This window comes from Corvus brachyrhynchos, unplaced genomic scaffold, assembly GCF_000691975.1.
Source record: "Corvus brachyrhynchos isolate BGI_N302 unplaced genomic scaffold, ASM69197v1 scaffold46, whole genome shotgun sequence".
Lineage (NCBI taxonomy): Eukaryota > Metazoa > Chordata > Aves > Passeriformes > Corvidae > Corvus > Corvus brachyrhynchos.
In genome coordinates, this window is record NW_008238838.1 from 6,427,237 (window position 1) to 6,437,806 (window position 10,570).

Consider the following 10,570-nt stretch of genomic DNA (forward strand, 5'->3'; position numbering starts at 1 on the left):
ACCATCCACACTGCCAAATTGCCCTGAGTTTGGCACATCTGGCCACTACCCCGGCAGGCAGCGGAGTGTTTATTGACCCTGCCCTGTTCTAAGATGTGCTGACTGCTCATTCCCTGTGGGCAGAAGGTGCCTTCATGCTTTCACTCAGGTAAAACTTAAGTGCAGGTGCTGAACTTCTTTCTAGGTCCTGTGTAGGGCACAAAAGGTAAGAGGTGCTGCCGAGAGTCAAAGCTTGTTCCCTGTGAGGGGAGCTGGCCCAAGGCAGCGGTGACAGCGTCTCTGTTTTACAGTGTCCCTTTGTGAGTGCCGCCCTTACATAAGCACGATGCCGCAGCAGCACGATGGAAATCTCGTCAGGCCGGCCAAGTTCCCTGGTTCGGAGCCAGACATCTGGGATTGGGGTTTTCATGGCATTCTTCAGTAGCATGAGGAGCCTCATAAAGCAGCTTCTCTGGGGTATTGTGCCGAGAGCCGCATTCCCAAGCAATTACAGCCGGGGCTGCAGCAGTAATGAGCCCTCGCTTTGGGAAGGGACAGGAAGACAAAAGGGAAATGTTCAATGGAAGCTGCGAAGCCTTTGAACGTGAATAGCTGTGGGCTCGTTAATTGGGATCACCATTGGGAACGTTCCCTGTTCCCTCCGGCTCTGGCAGTGTGACCAGGCTCTGGCTCGGGGAGCGGGGTGGCAGCAAGGGAAGTGGGCTGAGAAGCTGCAGCTCTTTGGGGTTTCACCATTAATGATTTCTGGTGATGAGAACGAGGCGCGATTGAGCCTTCTTTGGACCAGGAAAGTGCTGCAAGTGGTGTTTTCAGCTGAGCGAGTCTCAGCGGAGCAAAGCGCTCGCCCGCTGCTTTGGAAGGTTTTGCTTCTTTGGCCACCAGCACCATCCTCGGTAGCTGTGGGGTGGCAGGAGATGGAGGAGTTGCTGTGACTGAGCTTCTTGTTCCCAAAAGTGCCTGCCCCAGCAGGTCTTTGGGAAGCAGCAGTGGGATAGTGGGTGCAGGCTGGTGCTGGCGACAGACACCGTGCCACGTAGACAGGTAGCTGTCCTCACGTCCTCATGGCCAAGCTCCCATTTATTTACAAACCTGGGATTTGTATTGGAGTGTTTCAAAGCTTCCCTATTTTCAGTGTTTCCTCTGGAGCTTGGTAGGTTCCAAATAAGAAGTGAAGTTTGAATAAGAACTGCTTTGGCTTCTGCAGTGAGTTATTGCCGAGGCTGCTCAGAGATGGGCTGTTTGTGTCTGTGTGGGTAACTTGCCTATCAGAGAACATTTTGTTGATGTTTGTTTAGAAGACAAACCAAAAACCCTCTGAGCCAGAGCGAAACACTTGTCCCTGGGATTTTGAGTAAGACAACAGGTACAGTGTGGATTGTGACTCAGTCTGAGGCACGGCACCAGTACAGTGCCCATAATAACATTGTGTGTCCTTGTGTCTCCACAAGGCTCTGCCAGTTTTGGGTAAATGATTGCAAACTTGCAGTTTCCCACGGAAAATAGTTGGTGCAAGGTTCAGGGGATCAGTGCTTCCCATCCTGCAAGCCAGCACTCCCACAGGTTCCGGTCAGCAGTGCCAGGACAGATTCCTGGGCTCGCTGGTGCCAGAGGCAACCGCACGTGGTTCCACTCTGTCGTGCGGTTTGCAGTTGAGAGTGACAAGTTTAATTCCTTGTATTGCATTTCGGCTGGAAAGGAAGAGTACGGCAGATGAATTTCCTTCTTTTCTGATTCCCTCCCCCTGTTTGATTGCGCTATTGTTTCTTTGGGCGCATTAAAATAGAATTTGACTGGAGTCGTTATCCGCTGTCCCCGCGCTGCCGCGTGTAATCCGCTTGCAGAGCCCTCTGCTTTGTGCAGCGGCGTTTGCTAATGAGCAGAATGTAATTCGTTTTTTGGGGAAATTACATGAAACAGCATACCCATAAAACCTTCAGATTCAAGATGGCTTGTTTTGTTCTCATAAGCAGCCCAAACTCCAAAGCCGTTCATCACCCTGCGTGGCTGCCGCGGGGTATCCACGATGAGGATTCAGCCCCAGCTGGAGAAGAACCTGTTGTGCTCCACGATCCATTCCCATGCACGCTGCTTAGATCCCCATGTTCAGGGTATGAGAGCAGGACGAGCTGCTCCCAAATTAAGTACAGGCAGTAAGAAAAGGAAATTTTGCTGGTTGAAGTCACCTGCCTCCTTGTGGGTGTTGAGCATATGGTGTCTGTGTCAAAGCATTTTTCCACAAAACTTGAGTGTTTTATCTCATCAGCTGAGCTTAATACATTCCATTCACAGGATGGTTATCCCAGGGTAATGACTCCAAGGCGCAGCCTTGAGGAGGTGAGCTGAGGGAGGAGTGTTGCTCCCAGGGAGGATGCTGGGGCTCAAGCCTGGGCGAGTTGTTGGTGTAACTTCGGAGGCGGAACCCAGTGAGTGCCTGACTCCAGTGATTGATGACAGCCGTGCTCCAGAGTAGCTGCCTGCCTGCAAACCCTTCTGAAACGCACAGCCCTGGCAGGTTTAGCAAAAAAAATAATCTCCAACAAAAAAGCACCTTCACTACAGGATCTGCCCAAGTGGTTCCTCAGCAAAAACCCTTCTAACGTTTATAAACCACTTTTAAAAGCCAGCCTGAGCCAGACTGTCATTTCAGTGCCTTGCTAGAAAAATACCCGTGAGGAATTGTCCTTCATTTGTAGCTCCAAAATGTGGTGTGTCATCCAGTTTGGTGAGAGCAGCGTTTACTGGAAGGCTAGGGTTGCTGGGGCTTAAGGAGGGGTGTTCTGGACAGAGCGTGCCCTGAGTTAGAGCAGGTTTTATAAAGTGGTTTTAAATGCGAGTGATTAAGGGGAGGATTTATCTTGCTCTCAGGTGCAAATGCAGCTCCTGATTAAAAGTCAACTGCTGAAATCTGAAATTTTCACAACGGCACTGCTGAGTTATTTATTGTGGAGCATTTCCATTGAAAATGAGCCTTGTTTTAAATATCCTACCCTTGATATGCTGAGTGCGAGGGGGCCAGGCTTACAGTTCATGAAAACTTGGCAAAAACAAGCAGATCTCTTCAAACTGTTGGGGTTTGAGAAGAGAACTGTGAAGAATGTGTCTAATTGAAACTGTTCTTTCAAGAAATGCTAAGCAAATGTCTGGTAGATTTTCTGCTGCTGTTGGCAACATCTGTAAAAGGTCTCATGTCTCCTGTGACATGGCAGCAGGAGGGTTGGAGCCTGCCTGGCTTTGATGGTTGGAGTGTCTTTTTATTTGAAATACACTTACTGTGTGTACAAACAGAAGGAGGGGAGGCTGTGTGTGTGTGATCAGCTGCTCCGCCTGGTTCCACCTGCGGCAGTGCTCAGTGCCAGCTTCGTGCTGGGTGACCGAGCCCCTTGGCCTGGGGAGTCACCAGCCCTGTGCTGCCCAGCTGCTCCCTCGTGGGCATGAGAGCAGGTTTGTCCAAAATTGCAGCAAAAAGTGGAGTACCACATTTTTCTGGGGGCTCCCCGTGTTGCCCAGGTTTGTGCCCGGGAGGATGGGGAAGAGCAGCGGTGAGGGGAGAGCAGGGTTGAAAAAGCCAGTGTTGGGATGTGAGCAGTGACCTGCCCAGCCCCAAATCCCTGTCATGTGCCCACACTGGGCTCCTCAGAATGTTCCAAAGAGCTGCTCTGGGGCGCTGTGGGTGGCACTGAGGTGGTGGTGGCAGCTTGGCACGTTGAGGAACTTTGTCACTGGTCATTGCAGTCTGTCTAATCCTGGCTAAAAGCAGTAAAGCCGCCGTGGGGCCAGGCGTGGCGAGAGCCTGCAGGGGTTTGAGGTGGTTTGTAATCCTGGGCACATCGAGAAGGAGAGGCTTTATTTAATTCTAATAATGGCAGAGATAATGTTGGCTTTGTGATAGTCCCGGGCACAGCTGTTCTGCAATATCCACGGCGGCGCATGCTGTGAATGGCTAGCAAGGTATCGAGCCCCCAGGATGTTTTCCTTGCTTTTCAGTGCCTGGATGGATTGCATTGGTTTATTGGAAGAGCGCTGACTTTGTGCTTGCAGTAATTAATTCCCTTTTCCGGGCTGGGGGAAGGTTGGCTATAATTTCCTGCATTCTTTTATCATAAGGCCAAAGGAGAAGCTCAGAATAGCGAGCAGAGAGGAACGCTGCATACATGCATTTTAAATTTAGTTTCAAGCAGTTAAGAAGACGGATTTTTGGTGGAGTGGCCTCACTGTATTTGCAGTTTTTAGACAAGGTGACCTGGAGGATTGGTGCTGGATGTAGTGTCCATTTCCAAAATCCCTGGCTGTACTGCTCACTCCAGCTCACCTGTAAATCCATACTCTCTTCTCCTTCAGGGCACTGCAGTGGGCTGGAGCTCAGGAGTTTGTTTCCCTGCTGGCAGTCCTGACAGTGCCTGTGGACAGGAGGAGGGTTGTTGAGGGGGAGTACAAGTGTGTACTGACCAAAATTCATTTGTCTCTGAGCCTGGAGACGTGGGAGAGGAGCAGCAGAAAGTGTGTCCTCCTGCTGTCCCCGCTGCCTGCCCTGATCTTAAGGATACCCCAGTGCAGGCTGCCAGCGAGGGCTTCCCACAGGTGAGAGTGAGCATAAGAGATGGCAGATACTTGCTTGAGAACAAGAAGGGCAAAAAAAAAAAATGGGGGAAGAATGAGTTTCTTGGGTATTTTCACTGATTTTGGAGGGGTTTTCCATAAGATGGTAAGCACTGCGTGGCTCTGGTGTCTGGTATCACCTTTGCCTTGTAGCCATTGCTGTTCCCAGCACGTGTCCCATTGGAATGGCATCTGCAGACAGGCAGTGAGGGCAGGCTCATAAGCCAAAGGGCCAGGGTGGGAATTGCTCGAGTTCTGGGCAAGCCCTGGGTGTAACACGTGTGGAGGTTCCAGAGGGAGCTGCAGACAGTTTCCCATGGCTGCTCCGAGTGGTCACTGGCTGCCGTCTGGGTCCCAGCAGCACTGGACAGCCCCGTGCCGGGAACGGCCTCGGATCGTTCTGGAAGGGTCCAAGTGTGGAGCGAGGCAGTGTTTGGGGCACTGCTGGGGCTGCAGCACTTCCCTGCTCCCCTCTGCGGGCGCAGCCGTGGGCTCCCCAAAGCCCTGCGCTCCTGTTGCCTTGCCAACACGGTGCAAGGAGATGTCGGAGCAGAGAGTGGCTGCGGCAGAGCCGTCATGCCGGGGGCTCGGGGTGGCAGGGAGAGGAGGAGGAGGATGAGGAAGAGAGGGAGGAGGAGAGAACCTCACCGCCCAAAAACACCCCTCTGCACCACGGCGGGGAGGGAGAATTAATAACACTTGCAGAGGCATTCAACGTTCACTCCTTGCTACTTCTGAGATTGTACAACAGCATAATTTTTTAATGATGGGTAATGATGAAACATCAATTTCAAATCTGTTTTCTGCCTGGTGCCTGAAGCTGCAGCGTCAGGCTCGGCTCAGGCAACTGGGTGCCTGGATCCCTATGGGTGGAGCCGGTGCCTGCTGGTGTTTGCCGTGTGGGTACTGAGGAGCAGTAAATTGAAAATTGCTTCTAAATGGGCTCAGTTTGACTGTTTTAATGCTTCTCGGGAGAACACAAGAAATGTTGAGATTTTAAAACAGAAGCGGCGCGGCGGTGCCTGGTGGTGTGCGTTGCTGGTGTTTGTCTTTCTTTACAGCTCACGTCCCTTTGGTGGTGGCTCAGAGGCGCCTCACCTGAACGCAGGCATGAAATGCCAGTTATCTCAGCCTTCCCACCTGCAGAACCCTGTGGTACAGGGCTGTGGGGACAGGTGTGAGTCTGCTGGGCAGCCTGGTGCCCCGCGGTGCTGTGACAGGGACGCTGCCCCCAGGGAGGAGCAGTGGCACTGTCCTGCCCCCACCATAAATTCCCTTGGCCGCAGGCTTTGGCGTTACCTTGTGCTCCGTTCTACCTGAGATTGCTCATCCCACCCCTGCCTTTGGGGCTCTCCAGGACATTCTTCCCAAATGTTGGTGCGCGTTGGCTACGCACCACCCATCCTGCTACGTATGGGAATGTGGCAGAAAATGAACATTTCAGCCAAAAGATAAAAATATATAATGGGAAGCCTCTTCTTGCTGCAGCTCTCCCTCAGAGCAGACGCTTCAAAGGCAGCAGCGAATGGAAGTCACTCTCTGGAGCTGTCTCGTTCTTTCTCGAGGCAGTGTTTTGATAAATGTTGATGAGTTTCACTGTAAAACTAAATGACATTTATAGCACGATGTATGCTTTACCCATTGCTTAATTATACCTAATGGTGTTGGATGGAAAAGGCATTTACCATTTTACTTTTGTTTAAAATGACAATCTAAACCTCAAAGCCTGTGGGGTTTTGTAGAACGATGACGATTTAATTAAGAACTAAATACAATCTAATTTTAAAAGGCAATTGCAACTTTAAGAAATAAGTGATAAAATTTACAAAGAGCTTGCTGAGAGAGGAGTGCTGTGCTCGGTGTGCCTGCTGTGGGATGGGGCGGGCATCTGAGGGGGTTTGGGTGCAGATTTGAGGAAGGTGGGATGAGGACCATACCGAGACTTGTTTTCTCTCTCATCATTACTGTATTTTTTTGGTCACTTGCTTTACGGTCCTGTTGCTGCACCTGCAGAGGCAGTGAGAGCATTGGGCTAATGCAGTTTATAAACCCAAGGGTTTATTTTCGTGTGCAGAACACGGTTTCTCTTCCCTTCCTCCCAGCTCTGCCTTTGTCCTGGCAGCCAGCAAAGAGAACAGAGTCTCTATTGAAAACAAGGCGTGAGGAATGAGCGTGGATCAGGCAAGCTGCATCTTTAAAAATAAACACTAGAGCAGAGCTTTGTGCCTTCCACTCAGCTGGCAAAAGCACTGACAGCAGGCAGGAATGTGTTCAGGAGCATCTGCCCTTTCTCTTCTTTTCATGGGTTTAGTCAAAACAAATCCCATAGATGAAGGGAAAAAAATACCAAAATGCATTTTATTTCCCCGAGCCTGGATGAGCCACTGGGCGGAGGCTGAAGGGGGACGTGCAGGATCTGCAATGAGGAGATTAATGTTTAAAGATATTAGCACTGGTCCTATACTAACATTTATAAATCCGAGGGGTGGCAGATTGAGGGCTGATGCCACGTTTTTTCTTCCTCCTCTGTAAAATAATAAATATGGTAAAATAGCTCTCAGAGCTGCCTTTATCATGGGGATGAATCAGGACAGTTGGTGTTGCAAGAGACTTAAAACTTACAAATATGTTGCCCTTTAGGTGAACATTCATCATTATGTCTGATCTAGACTAAAGGCTTCTCGTATACCTTTTTATCCTTCCTGGGAAGCAGAAATTGGAAGGAGTCCTCACTTTGATCATAATGTTGCTGCTGAGATTCTTCCACCCGTTTTTGGGGGGAGTGTGTCGCTGATGGGGGTCTATTTTCTTTGAGAAAAGATCTTGTCTGTGGTCTCCAAAGAAATTTAAAGGGGGGTGGGGACATACTTAAAAGAAAGTGAAGGAAAAGGCCCCTAAAGACAGTGCCCTTCTTTATGGCATGGTGTCCCTACAGGTGATGGGTGGACAGGGAGATGACTGTGGGCACAACAGGGCTCCAAAATCCAGGACTGTGACATTCTCATCTGCGCTCCTGCCCAGGGAGATGAAGAGTGGACAGATAACACCTGTGAGCAAAGCCACTCCAAAGGCTGGGACTTCATGGGAAGCGAGATCAGCTTTCTTCCCCTGGTGGCAAACTGGGAATTTACTTCAAAGGGCAAAAGAAACTCAGCTTAATCTGTGGAGGAGGGCTCATCCTTGAGCATTCAGTGTTTGGTGGGCAGTAGTGAACGGGTCACTCCCATGTACAAGCTCGTGGTCGTTCCAGCTGGTAAATGTTTTGCCTTCTGCTTTCACATCACAGTTTTGGGAGAACAGCTGGGCAGGTGTTTTGGGGAAGGCTCACAGAGTCGCTCCTGGGTATAACAGTGCTGTATTTAAGGCTGGCTGCATGCTGAGCCAAAGGGTGGGAATAGGCCAGGATACCCCAAGAAAACACAGTATTCCAGTGTATTCTTTGTTGGTCCTTTGCTTTGAGGACATTTTCTACAGGTTTGCACGTTTCTTATTAATTTTGTTATTTATTCCTTGCTTATTTCAGTGGTGAACTAAAGATTTCAGACTTAAATATGCAGGCAGTTGAAAGAAGGTCCTTTCTACAGGGAAGAGACCAGGCTGATGTTGATCAGAATTCATCATGGGTGCTTTATGGAAATAGAGATTTCTTGGGTTTAAAAGAGATTATTAAGCCGCACGTTGTGACAGATGCTACTGACAGTAAAAAATAAAAAGGATGTGAAAAAGTCTGCAAGAAATGGGTTACAGGTATGGATATAAGACATATCTGCTCATTAGAGTAAAATGAAACCCGTCATCTGACTTGAAACAGGATTCCTTGTTATTGGAAACCCCATCGCTCTGGCTAATGGGAATCGGTGTTCTGGGGTGCACCTGGGGCACGTGCTGTCGGATCCAGGGATTGAGGGTGTACCAAAGCAGACCTTAATAGCAATGGCATCATCCCAGGGGGCTTGGAGAGTATCTGGAGCTGAGGGGTTGGAATGGTGGGGTCTGTGGAAGGACTCTGCTGCTGCACAATGCCATGGCACGGTCCCCCCATTGCGTCCCCGCGGTCCCCGACTGACACCCCCGGGAACAGGGGTCTGTGCTGAGGGGAAGGCGGACAGAGAGCAGATGGGGAGCTCCCTCCACAGATCCATGTGCCAGCTCGGGGTGTGAGCAGTGCTGTGCTCGGTGCAAGGCAGGTGGCAGCTGCCGGCCACCACAGGGCAAAAACAGAGGTGACAATGATGGTGACAAACCTGCAAACATGTAAATTCTCTCCTCCTGTGCTCAGGTTTTGGCAGGGGCTGCTGCAGCTTTACCCCTGTGGCAGAGACTGAAAGGAGTGTGAGGCAGCAGGTGTTGTTCTGGTCAGGGAAATGCGCAGAACATGGTCTTTGGTTGTGAAAATGGAATATTTCATCTGTGCTTCCTCCTCTTAGCTGCAGCGACCTGATCCTCATCAGGGTTTAGCTCCCCATGGAGCAAGTCAAGGCAGGGAAAGGAAATTCCACCTGTGTTTGAAACTCGGGTTTAATCAAGGTCTCCTTCCTTGGGTTTGGGCTGTGGGTGTCCTTGGTAGCGATGTAGCTGGAAGATAAATGCAGATAAGGAATTCTGTATTAGGGCTCCATTAATAATAAACGTGTGTTGATGCTAACTGAGTGTTATTTAAACACACGGAGTGGAGGCAGCAGCCTGCTGAGAGCCTCTCGTGTTGTCAAACCTTCTCCCTTGCTGATCCTGCTTCCAAGCAGTGCTGGGGCATGGCAGTGGTGGATTTTAGGTGGTGTCCTTGGCGGGTGTTGGCTGGCAGTGGCAGCTGAGTGTCAGGGGAACATGAGGGAAGGGTAGCTGACTGTATTTCTGCTGAGGGGCCACTCACAGCTTTGCCCTTTCCTGTCCTTTTGGTCATCCTTGCTTCTGTCCCTCAGTGTCCCCCAACAGCCCCCTCAGAGTCCTCAGCAGCCTTCCCTTCTCGGATCCTTCACACAAGATTTTCTGTCTCCCTGGTGCAGCCGAGGAGCTGCTCACACCGGTGTCCTTGGGGGACGCTTGGATAAATCTCTGACCTTATGGGGGAAGGACAGTGTTTAGTAAGTGACCTTTTACTGTCAAGGCAATGGACCATCAGCTGCTGGAACCAAAGCAAGAGACCAGCTGCTTCTGTTTCTTAGAAACATATTAGAAAGGTGGAATAAAAACCTGAGATATGCAGACCAACAGACCTCTGCTGCCATTCCGAATTCTTCCTCACCGGGCTCCCGGCGCTGCGTTTGCCCAGTCCCCTCTGGTCAGTGACAGAGCAGATGGATATTGATCCTCAGTGTCCGCCAGCAGTAACCTTTGAAGGGACAGGCGACGTATGGCCAGGGAGTTTGATCTATCAATATCTGGGTAATAGAAAGACAAGGGTGACATCTAATCCCAGCACAGGTGACAGATCATAAATCTGCGCAGATGGGGCGATTGGCAGCAACAGGAGTGTGAGGGGAGGGCGAAGGAACTGCTTCAGTCTGAAACACCCTTGGCCACAGGTGCAGAGGTTTTCATGGCAGAAAAAATAATTTTGTTCCTAAGATCCAAAGAAATATTTTAATTTGGGCATAACACAGGATTTTTGTCCCTGTACCATTTTGGTTTCAAGCAGTGGAAAGAATTCCCTGATGCCATTGCATATTCACTATGTTAAAAGTCAGTGCTGCCTCCAGTGTAATTTTGGAGCTATTGTCATCTTTTATTCTTACTTTTTAAGCCAGAAAAGCCATAAAGGTGGCAATGGCATTTTTTTTCTTCACAAATTTAATATCTGTGCACAACTCGCTTGAATTTGCTGTATATTTCTCTGAAGTGGCTGTTTCATAGCATAAACTTGCTCCTCACAATAAGTAATTTTTAGCACCATCTTGCACGTTCCCCCTGAGTGTGGAGAGTAATTCAGGGGAAGTGTGACTGCGGCGGGGGGGGGCGGGGGGGGGGGGGGGGGGGG